This window comes from Canis lupus, chromosome 23, assembly GCF_003254725.2.
Source record: "Canis lupus dingo isolate Sandy chromosome 23, ASM325472v2, whole genome shotgun sequence".
Taxonomy (NCBI): domain Eukaryota; kingdom Metazoa; phylum Chordata; class Mammalia; order Carnivora; family Canidae; genus Canis; species Canis lupus.
The window spans coordinates 15,398,806-15,420,509 of NC_064265.1; the positions used below are offsets into that span (position 1 = coordinate 15,398,806).

General features: G+C 36.7%; 1 protein-coding gene across 18 annotated transcripts in view; it reads right to left on the minus strand.

Moving 5' to 3' along the window:
* RBMS3 (RNA binding motif single stranded interacting protein 3) overlaps positions 1 to 21,704 on the minus strand; it is a 1,287,947-nt gene that overhangs the window by 865,391 nt on the left and 400,852 nt on the right. For 3 of the 18 annotated variants that reach the window (XM_025461072.3, XM_049099712.1, XM_035705251.2), the window contains exon 2: positions 12,814 to 12,911. The exons of the other annotated variants lie outside the window; for them this stretch is intronic. The gene's annotated coding sequence lies outside the window, so the exon portion shown is untranslated. The remainder of the gene's footprint in view (positions 1 to 12,813; positions 12,912 to 21,704) is intronic. 18 annotated transcript variants of the gene reach the window in all.

Sequence of the window (21,704 nt, forward strand, 5' to 3'; positions counted from 1 at the left end):
TTAAATTCAATTAATTAACATATAATGTATTATTAGCTTCAAAGGTAGAGGACAGTGATTCATCAGTCTTATATAATACCCAGTGCTCATTACATCATGTGTCCTCCTTAATGTAAAAGGGATGCTTTTTAAGGAATTATGTGGGGCTTCTTTTACTTTTCACTATATTTCAGTTTCTGTCTGATAAGATAGAGTTTATCCTTCCTTGTTTAGAAAGATAATTTTGATATGTGTATCCCATTTTTAACATTCATGAAAGAATACTATTTGCTATAGACTTGGGTTTTAATATTAATAGAAAACTACCTAGAAAGGTGGTTGTGGCAGGTAGATGATCCCCCCACCACCACCTCAAAGATGTCTATGTCCTAATTCTTAAAATTTGTGAATATATTACCTCAAAAAGGCAAGGGGACTTAGCAGATACAATTAAGGATCTTGAGACAGGAAGATTATCTTAGATCATTTAGGAGAGCCTATATAAATCGCAAGTGTCCTTAAAAGAAGGAGGCAGGAGTGTTAGAATCAGAGACAAACATTTGATGCAGAAATGGAGATGAAAGGGGGAGGGCAGAGAGGAAAGGAGGAAGGATAAATGAGATTTGAAGAATCTATGCTGCTAGCTTTGGTGACAGAGGAAAAGGTCACACATCAAGGAATGTAGGTGGCCTCTAGAGCTGGAAAAAGCAAGGAAATGGATTCTACCCAAGCAGTTCCAGAAGGAATGGAGCCTTGCCAACATATTGACTTTGTAAATTCAATCATCCAGAAATGTAAGATAATATGTTTATGTTGGTTAAAACTACTAAATTTGTGGTAATTTGTTACAGTAGCAATGGGAAACAAAGACTCTGGCACAAAGTGGGCTGCTGCTCTAAAAAGAACTAAAAATGTAGAAGTGGCTTGGGAATTCAGCAATGGACAGAGGCTAGAAAAATGTTGATGACTATTACAGAAAGAGCCTAGATTGCCTTAAACAGACAGAAACATGGATATTAATGAATCAGCTGGTGAGAACTCAGATGAAAGGAGGGGAGCACAGTGGAGAAATCCTGTTTTCTTAAAGAATATTTAAATCTTCATAAACAGACCATTGGTAGAGTGTGGTCTTAAATGCATAGTTAGCAATGGCTTAGAAATAAATGAGAAATATTTTATCAGAAACCAGAAGAAAGAGGCTTCACATTATATAGAGGTAGAAAGCTAACTAAAATGTGTCCTGAAAATGGAAAGCAGAACTTCTAAGTGATCATTTCTAAGTGATAATTTAGCTGCAGATATTTCCATGCCAAGTGGTGAAGATATGGCCTGCTTTGTGTTTGCTGTTTATAGTAAAATCTAAGAGGAAAAAAAAATTGAGAAAGAACGAATAGCAACAAAACCAAACCAAACCCCAGAACTTGATGATTTTTAGAAATCATATTTCTAAAGTTCTGAACTTCAGGACTTCTAAACTTTACGACTACAAGATAATAAATTTGTGTTGTTTTAAGACACTAAATTTGTGCTATTTTGTTACATCAGCAAAAGGAAACTAATACAGTGGTCAAAATGAGAGGTCTCAGATGAATACAGAATATTTTTATTTGGGGAGGAAAGTCTCTAAGACATAGGATTCAGTTGATAAATCTTTTTTTTTTTTTTATTTTATTTATTTATGATAGTCACAGAGAGAGAGAGAGAGAGAGAGAGGGGCAGAGACACAGGCAGAGGGAGAAGCAGGCTCCATGCACCGGGAGCCCGACGTGGGATTCGATCCTGGGTCTCCAGGACCGCGCCCTGGGCCAAAGGCAGGCGCCAAACCGCTGCGCCACCCAGGGATCCCTCAGTTGATAAATCTTGAGACTGACACAAACTATTGCCCCATTCCTTCACTTAGACATGGAAAGTTTAAATATATCTATGGTACAAATAAACTGCAGCATCAACAAACCACCCCAAACTTGATGATTTAAACACTTCCATGTACTATTTATCATAGTCTAAGGGCTATCTTGGCAGAGATTTTTTTAAGATTTTATTTTTTTATTCATGAGAGACACACAGAGAGAGAGAGAGAGAGAGAGGCAGAGACACAGGCAGAGGGAGAAGCAGGTTCCCCGTAGAGAGCTGGATGTGGGACTTGATCCCAGGACTCCAGGATCATGATCTGAGCTAAAGGTAGACGCTTAACCATTCAGCCACCCAGGTGTCTCCCACCCACATCTTGGTGGTTCTGATGGGCTCACTCCTAGGTTTGGTCAGCTAAAAGATCATTGAATTATGGCTAGTCTAGAATGGCCTTGGATCAAATGACTTGGCTGTTCTACACAATATCTCATCCCCCAGAAGGTTAGCCTGCTTTGTTCTTATAGTAGTGGCAGGATTCCAGAAGAAAAAAACAGAAGAATGCAAGGCCTCTTGAGGTCAAGGCTCTGAAGTGACATACCATGACATACCATCACTTCTGCTGACCAAAGGAAGTCTCCCAGCCAGCACAGATTAAAGGGGCAGGGATACAGATTCCACCCCTTACAGGAAAGAGCCCTCTTAGGTTGTAGGAAAAGGGAAATATTTTTGCATCAAAACACCCCAGTGTTCATGATGAAACAATAATAAATATACACCTGCAAAACATCCATTTTCAAAATAATTCAACTAATAGCATGGTTCAGAGTCTCAAGAGGGAGGAATGGGAGGCAGCAGAAAGAACAAGAGCAAGCACACTTCAGTAGTATGATCAAACTATTCGCTGGTGTCTGGGCCCAAAAAGAAGACTATGAGCCTGACTGTTACCCCTACAGTGGAAATGAGTCACTGACACATGTTTTACTACTGCTGAGATGGCTTTTTCCTTGTCATAGATGCAAAGTTGTTTTAATCATCAATAGTATCTACTATTTGAGGAAATAATCTTTTGGTATATCAATTATCATTATTATTGGTTTAGTTCACGTCTTTTTAATAATCATGTTTTTAAAGAGAGGAGGTAGGTGGGGTATGGATGAAATAGATGATGGGGATTAAGGAGTGTACTGGCGATGAGCATTGGGGGGTGATGTATGGAATTGCTGAATCACTCCAATGTACACCTGAAACAAGTGTAACACTGTATGTTAACTAACTGGAATTAAAACAAAAACTAAAAAAAAAATTTTTTTTAAAGAATTAACCTATATAATCAACTCTTAAACAGAAAGTAGATATATGTAATTAGCCTGGAATTCAGCTGAAATTGAGTAGGGATTTGAAATAAGATCCATCATATCACATGTTTAATTTCCTAAAACCTATATTACACAGTAATGTAGAAAAATAAAGACCCGAGTGGCACTGCAAAAGGCTTTGATGGAAATTTATGAAGACTAGAAGCATTTCTTCCCAAAGAAAAAAATTTGATAGCTAATATCATCCCACTCTCACCATGATTTCTTAAGTAATAATTCAAGATGTATTGGCTAGAGCAGTAGCAATAGACAGATGTAAAGATGCTTACGGATCTCTCACAGTTTGATAGTTGAGTTCTACCTAAATTAATTCTAATTTTATTTAGACCTTTCTAGATGGTAACAAGATTTTTTTTTCAAACTATTACAGTCTACTAGTAAATACTGTCATTGGCCTGCTAAATACGCACAACATTTTAATAAAAATTACCAGTTCAATCTTCATCAAAACCCATAAGGTGGACATTATTGTTCCATTTCAAAGTGGTTAAATAATTTATGTGTAGCTATACCGCAACTAAGTTGAGGGTTAGGGTTCTATCTGAAATCAAAATAATAATATTTTTGCTTCCCTATACCACCTCCTATGCCTAAGTAAAAGTGGATGTGACATGCTGAAAAGAACCTAGGGATGTTAAAAGCAAATATGTATGCTTAATAATAACGCCTCAGGATTTTCCAGTGTCATAGCCTTTAATGGGATTCACCAAATCTCTCTGGGTCCCTACGTCTTGGGTATGTTGCTTTGTACCCCTTTCTCTTGTGGTTGGATGGGGTCAAGGGCCTAGATCTGGCCATTAAGGGGAGAGAAGTAACACATACATCACTTCTGAGGTATAGCATTTAATTACCTGATGAAAAAGCAATCAGACTCCCATTGTCTCTGGAGAGGGGTCAGGAATGTTAACCATGGTGGATGCTCCATCAGCCTGGGTTCCTGTGTGACTACAATGAGAGGACCCTGCTACCCATGATAGGCAGGTACTGTGAGCCAGAAATAAACCTTTGCTGAGTTAAGCCTCTGAGATCTGGAGGCTGCTGATTACAGCAGCATAACATAACCTTAATTATACACATGATGTTCATTTCTCTGCAAGAGAAGACCCTTTCTAGGTTACACAAATGCATACACTATTCTGCCTGTGAAGAATAATCAACTAACCTTTGCAACACAATAAAACACAAGGGTGGCTTAACCAGACATGCCCAGATATAAGCAGACCTAAACTATGCATGAATAAAATAAGAAGGCATTTCCAGGTTTAAAAAAACTGTGAATGTGATGTTATTTCTTACATTATAAGTGCTTGGCCTTTTTTTTTTTAATTTTTAATTTGTCATAGACCAATGTGTGACCTTGCCATGTAAGTTCATGTGATCCCACTGACTACTTCATAGTTAGTGACCTCCTATGACTCAACATACAAATTCAACAACACCTCACTATTGGACAACATGCACTTTATCAAATCACTATAAAAGCTTCTAAAAGATTGCTTTGAATATCTATAGCTAAATCATTGGGACCAGTAATTAAATGTTTGTAGTCCTTTGCCAGTTCAAGTAACCACACTTTGAGTAGCACTGCTTAACACAACAAAACTTCTTTGGTTTGTCTTTAAAGTGAACTTCGCCTTTGTACAACTAGAAACTCAGAATTTTCCATAATCAGTTTAAAAAAAAATGATACAGGGGAAACTATGAACAGTACTGGATAGAAACAAGATGAGCACTCTGGAGAGCATCAGCAGAACTTTGGTGATGAAATGAGCAATTTGGATGCTGCAGATCATAAGTATTTTCCTTAGCCATACTTACTAAGCATTTTACTAATTCCTAATGGGAAAGAATTAATAGTTAATGTCAAAACATTTTGCATATTATTTAGAGTTCGTTGCAAAGAAATCATTCTCAGAGACAAAATAAACTATACATAGTTTTCACTCCCTAGGATACATCTGGTGTGCTCAGGTAATCTTTTGTGGTATTAAAAAAAACAACTGCAGTTCCAAGAGTACCAAACAAACTATACAGATACATCTGAAGAGTGGACCCAAGATTGACATTGTTAGAATTCTAGTTCCCACTCTGAGCAGACAGAGCAAAAACAACTTAGAAAAGTCCCCTAGCATAGTTTACTGCTATCTGATCATGCTACACGTTATGATCATTTTAAAATCAGTATGTGTACACATACACATGCATACAGCACAAAACCTACACTCATTACATCTACATATATGCACACAAGGTTTTCTCAACTTTCGCACTGTTGACATTTTGGGCCAGTAATCCATTGTTTGGGGAGCTCTTCTGTGCATTATAGAATATTTACAAGTATTCCCAACTCTACCCACTAGATGCCAGTAGTATGGCCCCCATTTCAAACTAAAGTGTTTCCAGGTATTGCCAAGTGTCTCAAGGGGGAAAAAATTGTCCCAGGTTGAGAATTAATAATGTAAATATGTATATATCTGTCTCAGTCCATTTGGCCTTCTATAACAAAATACCATACATAGAATGTATGGTATATAAATACAAACAACAGAAATTTATCTCTCTCAGTTCTAGAGGTCAGAGGTCCAAGACCAAGGTGCCAAAATGATCATGTCCTGTAATGAGGGCCCTCTTCCTAGTTCTTAGCCAGCACCCTCTCACTGTGTCCTTACATGGAGGAAGGGGCTAGGAAGCTTTCATGGGCCTTTTTTTTTTTCTTTTTATATATTTTTTTTAATTTTTATTAATTTATGATAGTCACAGAGAGAGAGAGAGAGAGAGAGAGAGAGAGGCAGAGACACAGGCAGAGGCAGAAGCAGGCTCCATGCACCGGGAGCCTGACGTGGGATTCGATCCCGGGTCTCCAGGATCGCGCCCTGGGCCAAAGGCAGGCGCCAAACCGCTGCGCCACCCAGGGATCCCACATGGGCCTTTTTGATAGGAGCACTAATCCCATTTATGAGGGCTCCACCTTGAGGACTTAAGCACATCCCAAAGGTCCCACCTACTAATACCATTACTTTGGGGGAGGTTAGGATTTCAATTTATGAATTTGTGTCTGCAAGGACACAAACATTCAGTCCATAGCAATATTTTCTAACAAAGAATTGTATTAATTTCTTGGGAAAACTTGCATAAAAGCATTATGATTTATTAAAGAGCAAACAAATACATTACTTTCATAAAAGCAGAATGGGACAAAAACTTTAAGCATTACTTAACTGACACGCTATGCAAGTGATTTAAAGGTACATAAATCGTGTCCTGGTGGGGTTTTCAGCACACTGTATCAGGCAATAGTCTCTGTGAACCAAAGTTCTAAATATCACTCAAAAATAGGTGCTAGGTATAAAATACTTTAGTTATTCAAAGCGACAGGAAGGGAAAAAAATGTTGAGACGTGTGGGTTGTGCATCTACATTCCAATTGATATGTGGGAAGACATTCTTTAACTTTCCTCCCCGAACTAGAGGCGCTGCACCTTTAAATGGAGCCAGCTGCTGTAACCTGTGTGACTCTCACGGAATGTGGAGTGTTCTGGGATTCTGTTTAGTCAGGTCTCTGGCAAGGCTGTGGCAGCTTTGTTTGTGGGCAGGCGGCCTCCTCACATTTCTGTTACTTATCCTTAAGAAAGTTGCCATGGAGACTGGCATGGAGATGGCAGTCAGCCAGTGGAGAGAGTTTTAGTCTAAAAAGTGCATGTGCACGCGCACACACACACACACACACACACACTCTCTCTCTCTTTCTCAAGCTTTTACTCATACATATTCCCAAAATAAACACATCTTTGTGTGTACATAATCAACTTTTCAAAAACACATTTAATGTCATTGACTGTTTGGGTAAATGGCTAAAGCATTGTCCACCAGATAAAGAGCAGTTAATGAAGGAGGAAAATAGCACCTATTAAAAGTAATCCATCACAGCTCATGAACATCCAGCTAGTAGGCATCTGATTGCAAAATCTGTTTGCCTGGGAAAAAGAGTCATGAAGAGAAAAGTAAAATGATATAGTAAATGAAGAATTTATTCCTCATTTGGTGAAAACAAATGTGATTTAGTTAAATACTATGAAAAATGGTCCAATGTTCTATTTTATTTGCACACACAATATGTAAAAATAACATAAGGCTTTGCAGATTTGGTTTTTAATTTTGGAAGGCTGGCTAAATTGGGATTCTTTTTAGCAATCTGAACAGCCTCAGATTTTATCCAATATTTGGCATTTGGAGCACTTTTTACTATAACCTTCAATTCAAGGTATTTTGTCAAAAGCAATGATAAAATCCTGAGGTTTGTCTAAGTTTGTAAGAGAGAAATGAGGGGAAAGTCATAAATCCTTCAGAATTCCCTAAAACAGCATCGAAAGCATATATTCTATTAGTGCATAAATCAGTGTTTATTTGGAAAGTAAATCTCTGTGTGCAGAGTGCACTTAATAAAATCAAAGTTTCTATATGCTTTTATCCCAGCATAGACAATATGCAGGAAAGCATCTCTGTAATTTAGATTATTGGGGTGAGGACCATGCAAATAAGTCTTCAAATGGGAAGAGAAAATGAGAGAAAAAGTTTGCATGATGAAACTTTCTGCTTCTTATGAAAGTATGTTGACTATCCAAAGACTGTCAGCTTCTGTGCATGACAAACTGACTCAATCAAAGAACACTGAGTATCGAGAACTATATGGTGTCTTTAATCCTCTCTCCCTAAGAGCAAACTCCCTTGGAGATATTGCTACCTGGGCTTGTGTGTGTCCCTGATAAGCTGACCCAAAGCAGTTCACAAAGCTTTGTCTTCAAGGTTTGGAGAACACTGTACATAGTCACTGCATGGGTAGCAACCCTCATGTCTTATAGTCCTCCTGATGACCAACTGGATTTTACATAGTCCTTTTGTTGTTTTATAAACACAACCTGCTGAAATTGCAAAGAAATTACAGGGTTAGTAGAGTTGCTACACATCATGTCAATACTATTCAAATCAGCTTGCCATTGATGTGTTAGCAACATCACAATCGTTCCTCTCCATTTGATTTCCTATTCTCCTTGCCTGATGAATGACACAACATAAGGTAGGAGTCTGTCTAGACAGAAGTCATTTATCCAAACTGTCTCTTTCTATAACCCACAGAAAGAGATACCATGTATTTTCCCACACATATGTGAGCATCAGATGAAATCTTATCATGTCAATAATGACTCAAAATACTGAAAGAAAAGCAATTAAAATCAATTTTTAAAAAATTTTCAGGTAAAGGGGGATGTTTTGCAATAGAGTAAAGTTGTGTTTTTATTCTAGGGTTCAGACTAAAAACTCCTCATTCTATAAGAAGACGATTCTGACTGTACTCACCTATAGTATGTTGACATGTGTATCCATCTCAGCTCAATTTTCAAAGAGTCCTCAAAGGCAACTTGGTAAACCTGTCTAAGGCTTAATTAAAATACCCCTACCCCCAGGCACCAATTCTGCTAACATTTGGCATTATTTTCAGCAGAAATGAAGGTAAAAAATTTCAACAAGGGCTGACTTCTAACTTTTCATAGATGAAGTGAGCACAGAGATTGCAAGTCTCCAATGACACATGAGGCTTTGACGTTCCTTCAATTAAAAGACTTGCAAGTATAAAGCTTATGAAGTTCATAAAAAGATATACTGGGAAAAATACAGAAAAGCAAAAAACGTAATTTTCTTTCAGTGTTGGAATTGCATAGAGGATAATTTTCCTCCATCGAGGTAAGGCAAAAGCAAACGGATAGACACTTTATGACAAATCATCTATTTTATACAAATAAAAGCAATTTCTTGAAGAAGGGCTATTAAAACTGGAGTCATTTCCAACATGTATGATTCTGGTGATAACCTTGGAGATCACTGGGATCAGGATTTTGATTTTTGTTTTTCATTATTCTGTTCATTCTTCCATCTGCTCCATTTTTAAACATTTCTCCACATCCTTGGGATCTCCACTCCTGTCACTTCCATCCCAATCTCTAGAATCCAGACCGAAGTCTTCTCTCCTATACCACATTCTATCATCTTTCTCTTTGTATTGAAACACACCTGCCCTAAAGTTCAATCCCCAGAGCTTTGCCCTGCGTTATCTAAGATGGTATCCAATTGTGTGATCATATAAACATATTCTAATGGCTGAGAGTGAGTGGGTAGCTTGCTGTCTGGGGCTCATCTATTTGGCAGGCATAACAGGCACACTGCCAAGAGTCCATAATACTTTTTAGAGACCTAGGAAAATGCTCTTTTTTAATTAGAAGAAAAACATGAAATTTCAGGTCACAAAAATTTTTTTTTAAGATTTATTTGAGAGAAAGAGAATGCAAGAGACAGAGCATGCCTGGAGAAGGAGGGGCAGAGGGAGAGAGAGAAGCAGACTCTGCTGGCAGGGAACCTGATGCTAGGTTTGATCCCAGGACCCTGAGATCATGACCTGAGACGAAGTCAGACGCTTAACCAACTGAGCTATGCAGACACCCACAAAGAAATTTTTTCATATAATATTATTTGTCTTTTCCCCAACAAAGTCCTAAAATATAATTTTTAACATGGTTTCATGGATGAATGGGCTTGTAAAAGTCAAAATGTGTAATGGTTGCTATCCAGTGATTTATGCTCTGGATGGATGAGCAATCCCCATTTATTAGTTTCCCTATGTCCTGGCCCCTATTTCTAACTCTTTTTAAACCTTTTATGTGATGTGACTTTCTTACCAAAAGGAAACCAACAAATAAAAACACTGTGAAGCAAAGATCTTATGAGATGATTTGTAATAACAATTTCAGGGGCACCTGGATGGTTCAGGTTAATTGAACATCTCACTCCTGATTTTGGTTCAGATCATGATCTACTTAAGGATTCTCTCTCTCTCTCCCTCTTCTCCTCCCCATGCTCAAACTCTCTCTCTCTCTCTCAAATAAATATATCTTTTTAAAATAAATACATAAAAATAAAATAATAACAATCTGATAATAATCAAACTGAAAAGTCTAATCCTCACAGAATCTGAGGGATGATTTCTGGTCTCCAATATACCCCTTACTCATGATGACAATCATGCTGGTAAGTCACATTTGTAATATTAAGTACCTTCATAATCATTATTGCAAATACTATGAGAAAATGTATCTTTTTCAAGTATCTCCCCAAATAGTAGGTAGTGTGGCTCCCAGCACCTTTATGATCAATTTCCTATAGTTATCCTTATATATTCTAGGATTATTATAATATTTTTTATTATTATTTTTAGATGGTGAATAATGAGACTGCATGAGGGTGATGATCTCATGTTTAAATATTTTTGGAAACCATGTTATATAAGAATGCTAAAGAAATTTTGAAATTCAGCTCATCAATCTTTCCTCTTATGTGACAAAGGATATACAGTTCTGAAATACAAAGCAAAATAATAATAAAAAGGCAAAGGGAAATCAGGGACAAAGGCAAATATGAATATTTACTTTCATCAGTTAGCATAACTCATGAGTCACTGCAAGCACCAGAAACCCAACTTCCTCTATAAAAGAAGAGAATTATTGGTTCATGGTTTCTAAGGAAGGACTCAATAACCCCAGGAAGGAAGACATACAAATGGCTTTGAAGACTGCTGTAATCAAGGACCAGAATGCCTCCATGATTTATTATCTTTGTTTATTTTCTCTGCTTCCCTATATGTAAAAGAACTCAAATTCACAAAGAAAATAAATCGTGGGGCTGGGATTTCTAAGGAGTTCTTTTAATCAGTCTGCTACACAAAATGTTTGTTACAGTGGAAATGGTGAGTGAATTCAGGGAATCACATAAAAAATTAGACATTGCAGAAAAAGCATAGCCCATTAACTTTCTGAGACCAAAGGGAAATATATGATTGAAAACAGCCAACAGAGGATTAGGTGTCATGTAGTTTGAGACAAGGGTATATATTCCCTCTTTTTTGCAGTGCAGCTTTTTTTTTTTTTTTTTCATGTTTATGTGGTCAGGACTTAGTCTTTGCCAATAGGGACTGGCCTATGATTAGAGGATGGGGCCTTGGAAATGACTTATACATCAGATTTGAAAACTACTAGAAATTTTATGTTTATATAAATAGGAAATTAAGGTACAAAGATGTAGACTGGTATATCTTCTAACTTATTATTTTAGTATACATGTCTAGAAATAGTCCTTTTCTGAGTTCCTGGACCTGAGTCTATATTTAATGAGAATATAAAACCTTTAGTAATGAATTGGTTAATTAATGCCCAAACAAACGTCTTCATCCCAGAGTAAAAGAGAATCTACTATTAACTTAATTCTCTTAGTATTTTGTGAAGCAATAAAGATATGCCAACCATATGAACAGGTTTCAATTTAAATAAATTTTTTAGGTTGTATTTATTTTTAATCAATCATTTCTTAAATAACCAATTAAGATTTTTTAATTTTTAAAAGTCTCTTGCATCCTGTTAACAAAACACAGTGTAAGTTTCTTGTCAGTCAGTCTCCAAAACATTGGCAAAGTCAGGGGAACGCCTGTTGTATCGCATTAAGCACTGGGAGCAAAGAGAAATCCTCAGTTACTATGCCAAAGAGAACAAAACTACAGCCTCTCAATTACTATGCATGCACTTCTGAGTGTCGATCATTTATCTTTTAATTTTTTTTTTAGATTTTTATTTATTTATTCATGAGACACAGAAAGAGAGGCAGAGACATAGGCAGAGGGAGAAGCAGGGTCCCCATGGGGAACCTGATTCAGTACTCAATCCCAGGACCCCAGTATCACAATCTGAGCTGAGGGAAGACGCTCAACCACTGAGCCACCCAGGTGCCCCCGCATGTTCATTTAGCTGATTGGTTGTTTGGTTTAGTTTTTAGAGTAAAATTTAAAAATTTTAATGCCAGGGCAGCCCAGGTGGCTCAGCGGTTTAGCGCCTCCTTCAGCCCAGGGCCTGATCCTGGAGACCCAGGATGGAGTCCCGCAGGAGGCTCCCTGCATGGAGCCTGCTTCTCCCTCTGCCTGTGTCTCTGCCTCTCTCTCTCTCTGTCTCTCATGAATAAATAAATAAAATCTTAAAAAAAAAATTAATGCCACAGAGCTCAGTGAGTAATATGGGGAGGATAAGTATTTCTTCCTGGCTAGTAGCAGAGACTCAAATTAAACTGATAAAGACCATTCTAGTCAATGTTGAAGGCAAAATCTGATTAGAAGTTTGACAGCCTTAATACCATATAAGTAGGCTTTTATGTTTATCAAAGTAAAACACAATAGCTTCCACATCTGATTTGTTACCATAGTATAGAAGTATTTTTATGCAGAAAGGTGGAAATTTCCTTCTTTAAAAAATGAGTTTCCTCCCATAATAGCAAGGCTATAATTTAGATTATATAAGTAATGATTTTGCTTGATGTTAAATTACTGAGCATAAACCAGGACTGATTTTTTTTTTTATTGATGTATTTGGGCAAGAAAACTGCCCTTTTACTTTTTTCTTTTGCCAAGGTAGGAGGGATTAAAAGTTAATGGCTGCAAAAAAGTGAAGATTGTAGCCCAATTTCTACTGGGTAGATATTATTTTAAAAACTACTGTGGATCCTTCTCAAAACATACTCACTATGGGATGAGACCCTTGATGCCAATTCTCCCTTGCTTCAGCGTGGATGGGTGCACAATGAATTGTGTATTCAGAGGCAGTCTGAAGGCAGAACAATCCTGAGCAAATAATAAGGACCACAAATCAAAACAAGAGTTAAGAGAAAAGGAGAATGGTCACTGGAGCACTTTAGGGCCAGACCTCATTACAGAACATGGTAGGTTTGACTTAAGTCTGCTCAAGAAATACTGTACATTCAACATCTTTACTTACAAAATGGGAACAGAACAGCCATTGTGAGATAGTTAAATGGGGAACGGGTTGATGGCCAGAAAATAATCATCAAAATGCCTCTGACAGGGGCGCCAGGGTGGCTCAGTCAATTAAGCATCCAACTCTTGATTTCAGGTCCTGATCTCAGGGCTGTGAGATGGAGCCCCATGTTGGGTTCTGCGCTCAGTGTAGAGTCTGCCTGAGATTCTTCCCCCTTCCCTTTCTCTCTTCCTCTGTTCCTCCCCACATTTGCGTGCAGGTGCTCTTGTACTCTCTCTAAAATAAATAAATAAGTAAAATGTAAAAATTTTAAAAATTTTGGCAAAGCACCTGTAACATAAACTCTGCTGGGATGGGGGACTTCATGGTACCAAAAACCTAGAGGAAGGCCAAAATGTGAGGAGTTCCTTGCTAAATCCTAAATACTTTGGTCTAAAACCTTAGTAGCAAAGTTTATATTCTGAAGGATAGTCCAGCTCCTAGCCATGAGATCAAAAGACTATCAATTAAATGAACATTTGAAAAGATAATTAATCCACAACATCAGGAAAAGGCAAATTACAACCACAATATATCTAAACACATTAACCAAGTTGCTAAAATTAAAAAGACTGACAATACTAAGCACTGTCAAGGATGCCGAAGAAATGGAATCCTCATATACTGCTGGTGTAAAATGAGCTGGCATATTGTTTGTCAAAACTCATCACATTTTAGTATACACATTCATATAACCGAGCAACACCAGTCCTAGTTATATAGACAACAGATATGTATATCAAGGGACTTGTTCAAGAATGTTATGAATAGCATTATTGGTAATAGCCTTAAACTGGAAAAAAAAATGTCCATCAAAAGTAAAAACACAAACATGGCATGCCATGGAACATCATATAGTAATGAAAATGAATGAGCTGATGCTTAATGGGAAAACCTCCGTGAATTTTACAAACAAAATGTACAGAAGCCAGACACAAAGGAATACATTCTCTATGATTCTATGTAGCTAACTATCAAAATCAAATCAAACTAATCTATATTTCTAGAAGTCAGGATAGTGATTACCTTTGGGGTTACTTCCAGGAAAGGAGCACGAGGAAGATATGGTGGGCTTCTGGTGCTAATAATGCTCTAGAGCTAGATTTGGGGTGTGGCCTAACATGACTATGTCAACTTGGTGAAAATATATCAAGTTACACAGTTATTTATACACCTTTCTGTATTATCTTCCACTAAATAAAAATTTTAAAGCTATCAATAAGTGTCATAGGCAGATGGAGGAGAGTGGATAATGAAAGATACTGGCAGGGAGATACAAATCCTGGCCTAAGAGCCTGTTTTCCACTAAAGAAATAGCAGCCCTTGATTTTAATTGTGCTCTATTTGTCATTTTCTCTGTGATCTTAGACTATTAATTTGAACTCTCTAATACCTGATTTTCTCATTTACAACAGGAAAATATCTTGTAGCTTTATTAGAAAGGTTAAATGAAAAATGTCCAGTAAAGCACTTAGAACAATTCTTGGTACACAGCTGATAATCAACAAATACAGATTCCTTTGTGACTTCTTCTCTTATCCAGTTAGCGCTCATGAAAGGCTGTTTGAAAATAGAAAAATTTTTAAAATCTAATTTTCTCCGCTTATTAACATCACAGGAAATTATTTTTCATATCCGTATCTGTGAACAAGATTTTTTATTGCAATAGGGGGAGAAACATGGCATGGGCTTGGCCTCAGTGTCTTTTTTTTTAAAGATTTATTTATTTATTAGAGACACAGAGAGAGAGACAGGCAGAGGGAGAAGCAGGCTCCATGCAGGGAGCCCAACGTGGGACTCGATCCCGGGTCTCCAGGATCACGCCCTGGGCTGAAGGCAGCACTAAACTGTTGAGCCACCCAGGCTGCCCTTGGCCCCAGTATCTTAAACTAACCAGATTATAGAGAAGGATAGCCAATATTTAAAACATAGTGTCCAAAGACCAGTGTAAATATAAAGAACTTTATCTCAGGATTGGAAAGGAAGGATCAGATTCAGAGAGAGAAAGGTTATAGCAAGGAAGAACAGGTAATAATTTAAATTTATTTTCCTTAACATAATCTTCCTAGCCATCACCAAGGAGAAGATCTGTTGCACAGATGGGAAAAAAGACCTCCCCCCCAAAAAAATAAAATAAAATTGAATTAAAATAAAATTCTAAAAAGACCCACTGTTAATTTTGAAAAGAAACAAAATACAAAGGAAATTCCAAATGTTAAAGTCATTTTCGAAAAGCATATAGTTAATCAACAATTGAATTTATGGATTCCAGGATGGATCTATTCTGAAACTACTTGCTCTAGAAAATGGTATGATATTCTTGGCTCTATTCAAACCTCCACCACCCCTTTTTTTTTTTACATAACAGCAGAAGTTTTAGTAAAAGAAAATGCTAAACTATAGCATTTTGACTTGTGGGAAATTGGCTAACTAGAAATGAAGGGGGAAAACCAATTCCTTTGAAAGAGAATATGCTGGCCATCTGCATATCTGGGGAGTCAGTAGGCTGTCAAATCTCCCCTACCTAGATGGACTGTAAAGGAATACATGAAACTGCCAACATGCTTCCATACAGCCCTGTAGTTCAATACTCTGGGAGACAGTACTTCCATGAAATAAGAAAAGACAATGGAAACATTCTTAGCTTGGGTGATATTAGAAGGTGTGATAATCCCCTGGCTCAAATAAGTTCCCTGCATGTGAGACAATGGTCCTGGAATGTGAAGAACACAAATAAAGATCACAACTATAGCCACCACAATACAGCAGTATGGGTATCGGTAACAGACACCTAGATTTGGTGACAGCCAGGCCCTAAGACCACTTATTATGTCAAAGGTGATAGTTTATAATACTTGTCTTGAGTTTTCAGTAAAAACTGGGACAGACCTAGAATTCTAAGAAGCAAATGCATTGACAACATTCAGCTAAAAAGTAACACCTTATCACCTTGCACCACTCCAATTACACAGTTCTGATTCCTTGCTTTCTAGCTCCCCATCAGAGTCTAAGTTACAAATCAATAATTGCCATAGCTGATTTGACTTGTTTTCCTCAACTTCCTCCTCCTTGGGTTGGTCTTTAAGTACAGAGAGACATAGCCGTGTGACCCTAGCTCATGGGTCAAATACAGTATACTGACTTCTTTCTCTTCATTCACTACTCAGTGATTCAATTGGAAAAGTGTGACCAAACCTGTCTAGCCCAATTTGTGCTTTATAAACCAGGTTGTTTATTGCTAATGTTCTGTTACTCCTTGGATATGTACAGATTTTTCCTCTTAATTTTTGTCCCATTACTTTAATAGAGTTTTTTTTTTCTTAAGATTTTATTTATTTATTTACTCATGAGAGACACACACAGAGAGAGAGAGAGAGGCAGAGACACAGGCAGAGGGAGAAGCAGGCTCCATGCAGGGAGCCAGAGCGGGACTCCATCCTGGGACTCCAGGATCACGACCTGAGCCAAAGGCAGACGCCCAACCCAAGAGCCACCCAGGCGTCCCACTTTAATAGAGTTTAAAGCTAGATTTAACGGTTGTAATTGCCAAGATCACAGGTATGGCTTTTTGTTGTTATTGATGTTATTTTTTCCCCGTTATTCCTCTGTATAAATAAGGAATAGAGGGAGAATGTTAAAATATTTTCTCAGATAGATTTTCATTACAATTGAATGGTGACAACTATAAGGGTATTTATTTTATCCGTAAAATAGAAACAAAACCATGGATGGCACATGGAAAATTAGATACCTTCTCTCTTAATGAAATGTACCTTCTTCCTGCCTCCATTCATCCTTCTTTCCTTCCCTTCTCTCCCTTTCTCCCTTTTGCCCTCTCTCTCTATTCCTATACCTAAAATATGGAAAAAGATTCTGCATCGCTATGATGAGATCCCAGAAGTCAGAGGTAGAAAAAAATACGATCCATGGAAGAAGTCCTCCCAAGTCTTTATTTCCATTAGCAAACATTTATTACACTCTGGTATAATGGAGAATATACAGAATTAGAAGCTAAAGAACCTATGTAGTTACACCAGGCCAAGTTTACTTAATCTCTCGTAATTGTTATACCCTCTGTGGTAATTTTGGACTAAAGTGGCTGTGAAGGAGGACTCTGGAAGTCAGATTACCTGAGTTATAAGTCACTCATGACTTATACTTTCAGTTTGACTTAAGGAAGTTCCTGGTATCAGTTTCATTCTCTAGAAAATAGGAATGATAACAGTACCTATCTTATGGGGTTATGGAAATTAAATGAGTCAGGTTATATAATGTACACAGTGTCTCATATAAAGGAAGAGCCCAGGGAATGATATTATCAGTAGTAGAGTAGCCATAACAATAATTTAAAAACTGAAAAGTGTTATCTAAAATTTTAGTTCTTTTGAAGTCATTTCATGGGAGACATAGAATAATCAAAGTCTGGATATATAAGAAGATAAAGAACATGCTCTATTCATGTTACAGCCCTATAAATAATGATTAAACTTATGATGAGATAGGATATTTTCATATAAAAATAATTATCAAGATCCAAGTACAGACTACAGGCAAAGCTATCTTTCTGACAAGTCCATGTAGCAAGACATGAAATAAGGGTGAAGTAGGAATATACATATCAAGTTCTGAGTCTCGTATATGGGATTGAGACACAGTGAACATTATTACAATAGAACAGTAAAAACTGAGCATCAGAGAATTAGAAGGGAGAAGATTTTAAGTTCAGAGGCACAACAGTAGCTAAGAGAAAGGATGAATTCAGTGTGCTATGTTAGAACTATCAAATGGGCAGGGGTAGAAAGGTCCCAGGAGCCACAAGAACAAGGGACATTTATGAGACAACCCCAGTGCTCCAATTTGCTTGAGTTCCGTGGATTATCCCCCACAAATATGATGTAAATCAATTGATGTGTATATGTGCATGTATGTGTGTATGTACATATGTATGTCTCCATGTATTCTTTGCTTTCTGCACCAAATCTCTCCTAGAAAGTGTACCAAATCTCTCTTAGAAAATGTAAAATTAATATGTAATAGGCTCATATTTCCATGGTTGAAAAAAGATACTATCTTAGCAACTGGCTTAAATACAGGTAAATCAGGTATTTCCAAATCATATGAATTCTAGTGAGTGAAAATACAAATGAAAAAAATCAATTAAGGTTCTCTTTTTTAGCTATTATGATCACTGTGTATTTTAATAAGAATAGCTAATATTTACCAGCTGTTAAGAAAGTGTTAAGCACTACTACATATACCTTTTATCTATTCATTTATTTAATTTTCAAAACAATCCTCTGAGGTATATCCTATTTTACCCTATTAAGGAAACCGAGGCAACCAGTGAGTAGCAAGACACAACTAAGAAGTGGTAGAGCTGAAATGGGCAATGAGGTTCTGGAACCCAAAGAATTCCTACCCACTGTGACAAAGGTGTACATAATAATCATCTGTTGATCTCAAGAATGGTTAAAATCACAGACTCCTGAATCTCATATCCAGAAATTTTAAATCTATGCTAGGCCCAAGAATTTGCATTTCTAACAAGTTCTCAGGGATGCTGATGTTGTGTTCTACAGATCACACTTTGAGTAGCACCACTTTACATTATTTCAACTGTTGGATAAAAGAAAGTGAAATATCATAATATGGAAAAGGTGATCTCTCATTTTCAAAATGCTTAAAGTTCATTTCAAGGCAATATTCCAAAGCACTGATATGAAAATTATAGATTTAGTCCAAAAGTATAATCTTGTTCATTGAGCATGAAGATAGAACTGTTGAACCTATACCAGTATTTAGGATTCAAGCTGTTTTACTCTTTCTCAAATTATCCCAAGTATTTCCTCTGTATGTATTTTCTGCATTGAATAACAACTTATGTGCTTAGCACACTAATTGAAAAATATCAATATTGTAAAGTACTTAATTTAAATTATAGGAGATAATCCACTTGGAAACATTTTAAAAGCCTCTTCTTAGACTTTATTGCAAAAATACAACATGATAAACAACAACAACAAAATTGACACAAATCATAACCATCTTTAGTGTCTGTGGAAAGGGAAGAAAAGGAGTTACAGTTATCTGATAGAAAAAAAAATCTGTTCAGTTCCTTTATGAGGAAAGTTCTAAATGTTGATGAAAAATAAATAATGCAGACTTCTCTTTCTGATAGGATGCAGTAGACATATCTTTCCCTATTCTTCTTACCAAGTACAATCAGAAAACCTTAACATTGTATTCAAAATAAACATAATAAGGTTTTGAAAAACAGAGGGGAAAAAGATAAACCAGCCAGGATCCTCAGAAGCTACAGAATGACACAGTGGTAAGTTCTCTAGGTTTGCTTTCTGCTTTATGTCTACCAGACTTAGAACTGAAACAGTCAGCAACTCACAAACATCAATGGGTACAGGAAAAACAAAACAAAACCCCAAAGACTGCTCTATCTATCCAAAGAACCAAGAATGGAACTGTCTAGTAAGACAAAGCCTTCCAGATAACACCACTCTACACCAAACAGGGAGAACGAGCAAAGGCTGAGCAGGAGACCTACACTTCTACCCTCTCCAGGCTGTAATGGGGCACTTTAACAAGGGTAGTATCAGAGAAGACTAAGTAGGAAGCTGAGACTTTCACTCTAGCAAGTGGCAATGAGACCATACCTATAGGATTAGTGGAGATGATATGGTTTATGGATTTTTAGCCCCATCAGCAGTAATAAGGTGTCCCAACTCTGCTGAGGCAGGGTCATTGAAGACCAAGTAGAATCAGGATTTTCACCACCACCCCGGGGTAAAGGCCACCCCCTCTTCTTGCTATTGTGTCAGTGGAAGCCACATGGGAACCAGTAACAAAGCAGTCCTATTCCTCACAGCCAAGGTAGTAACGGGGGAATCCTAGAGTAGTTGGAACTCCTATCTCATCCAGCAGTAATGAGGAGCCTGCCTTTTCCTAGGGTGTAAAAAGAGGCTGAGTGGGAAACCTGGATTTCTAGCCCCACCTCAAAGTAATGAAGCCATACATCCCTTCTCCTGTTGGAGCAGTCGTAGAAGAAACCAGTTAAAACAAAAGTCATAAATCAGATCGTAAGTCTTATAACAAACTACATAAAATGACCAGGTTTCAATTGAAAAATCACTTGTCATAACAAGAGTCATTTAAACCTCTTCTTAAATGAAAAAACAACCAGTAAACACCAATGCTAAGATGATAGGAATGTTAAAATTATCAGACAAAAAATTTAAAGCCACCATCATAAAAATAAGTCTAATAAGAAATTATGAACACATTTGAAATAAATTTTCAAAATCTCACCTAAGAAATAGAGAATATAAATATTAAAAAGAACCAAATGGAAATACTGGAATCAAAACATGCTTAGAAATAGTATAGATCAATTATGTATATAATGTAATATACAGAGTAACCACTGAAAAAGCTATATGAAACAATATATTCAAAAATCACTGCAGATAAATCAAAATTTTATTCCAGAAAATAATCAAGTAGCCCACAGGAAGGTAGGGAAAAGAAACTGAGTAATAAAACACAAAGAGAACAAACAGAAGACAAAAAATAAAATAAAACAAAATGGCATATTTAAGCCCTAACATATCTATAATTACATTTAATGTAAGTACTTTAGATATACCTAGCAATTATAGAGATTGGCAGAGTAGATTCAAAAACATGACCCAGCTATATGCTACCCATAAGAAATTTATTCCAAATATAACCATATAGAAAGGTTGAAAGTAAGAGGATAAAAACATATTTATTATGCAAAAATTAATCACAGGGAAGCAAAATGGCTATTTTAGTATCAGATGAATTAGACTTCAGAGCAAAGAAAATTAGAAGAAACACAGAATGACACTGTATAATTTATAAAAGGGTGAATCCATCAAGAAGACATAGCAGCTCTAAATGTGTATTCACCAAACAACAGAGAAGCATGATATGTAAAGCATGAAGTGATAGAACTGAAAAGTCAGATCCAGATATATGGAGTCTTCAACACCACTCTCTCAGAAATTGATACAACTAGATGCAGATTCAGCAAGAATATAGAAAAACTCAAAAGCAGCATAGGATCTAATCACATTTACAGAGAAGCTTTTCAAGTTTCTATGGAATATATACCAAGAAAGACTATATACAAAGACACAAAATAAACCCTTATCATACCTAAAAGAATTGATATTATACAGGATGTATTCTCTAACCCCAACTGAGTCAAATTAAAAATCAGTAACAGAAATGTAACAGGAAAATCTCCAAATATTTGGAAGCTAAACAGCGCACTTCTAAAGAACCCATCTGTCAAAGAAGCCCAAGGGAAATTTAAGAAAAAAAAATGAACTTAATGAAAATGATAATATGACAACAATATTCATGGTATATAGCTGAAGTAGTGGTAAAAAACTAATCTATAGCACTAAATTCATACATTAAAAAAGAAGAAGTGATTCAAATAAATAATCTAGGCTTCCACTTCAAGATCCTGGAAAAAGAAGGCAATATAAATCCAGAGCAAACAAAGTAAGGAAATCATAAAGTTAAGAACAGAGATCAATGAAATTTTTAAAAATGAC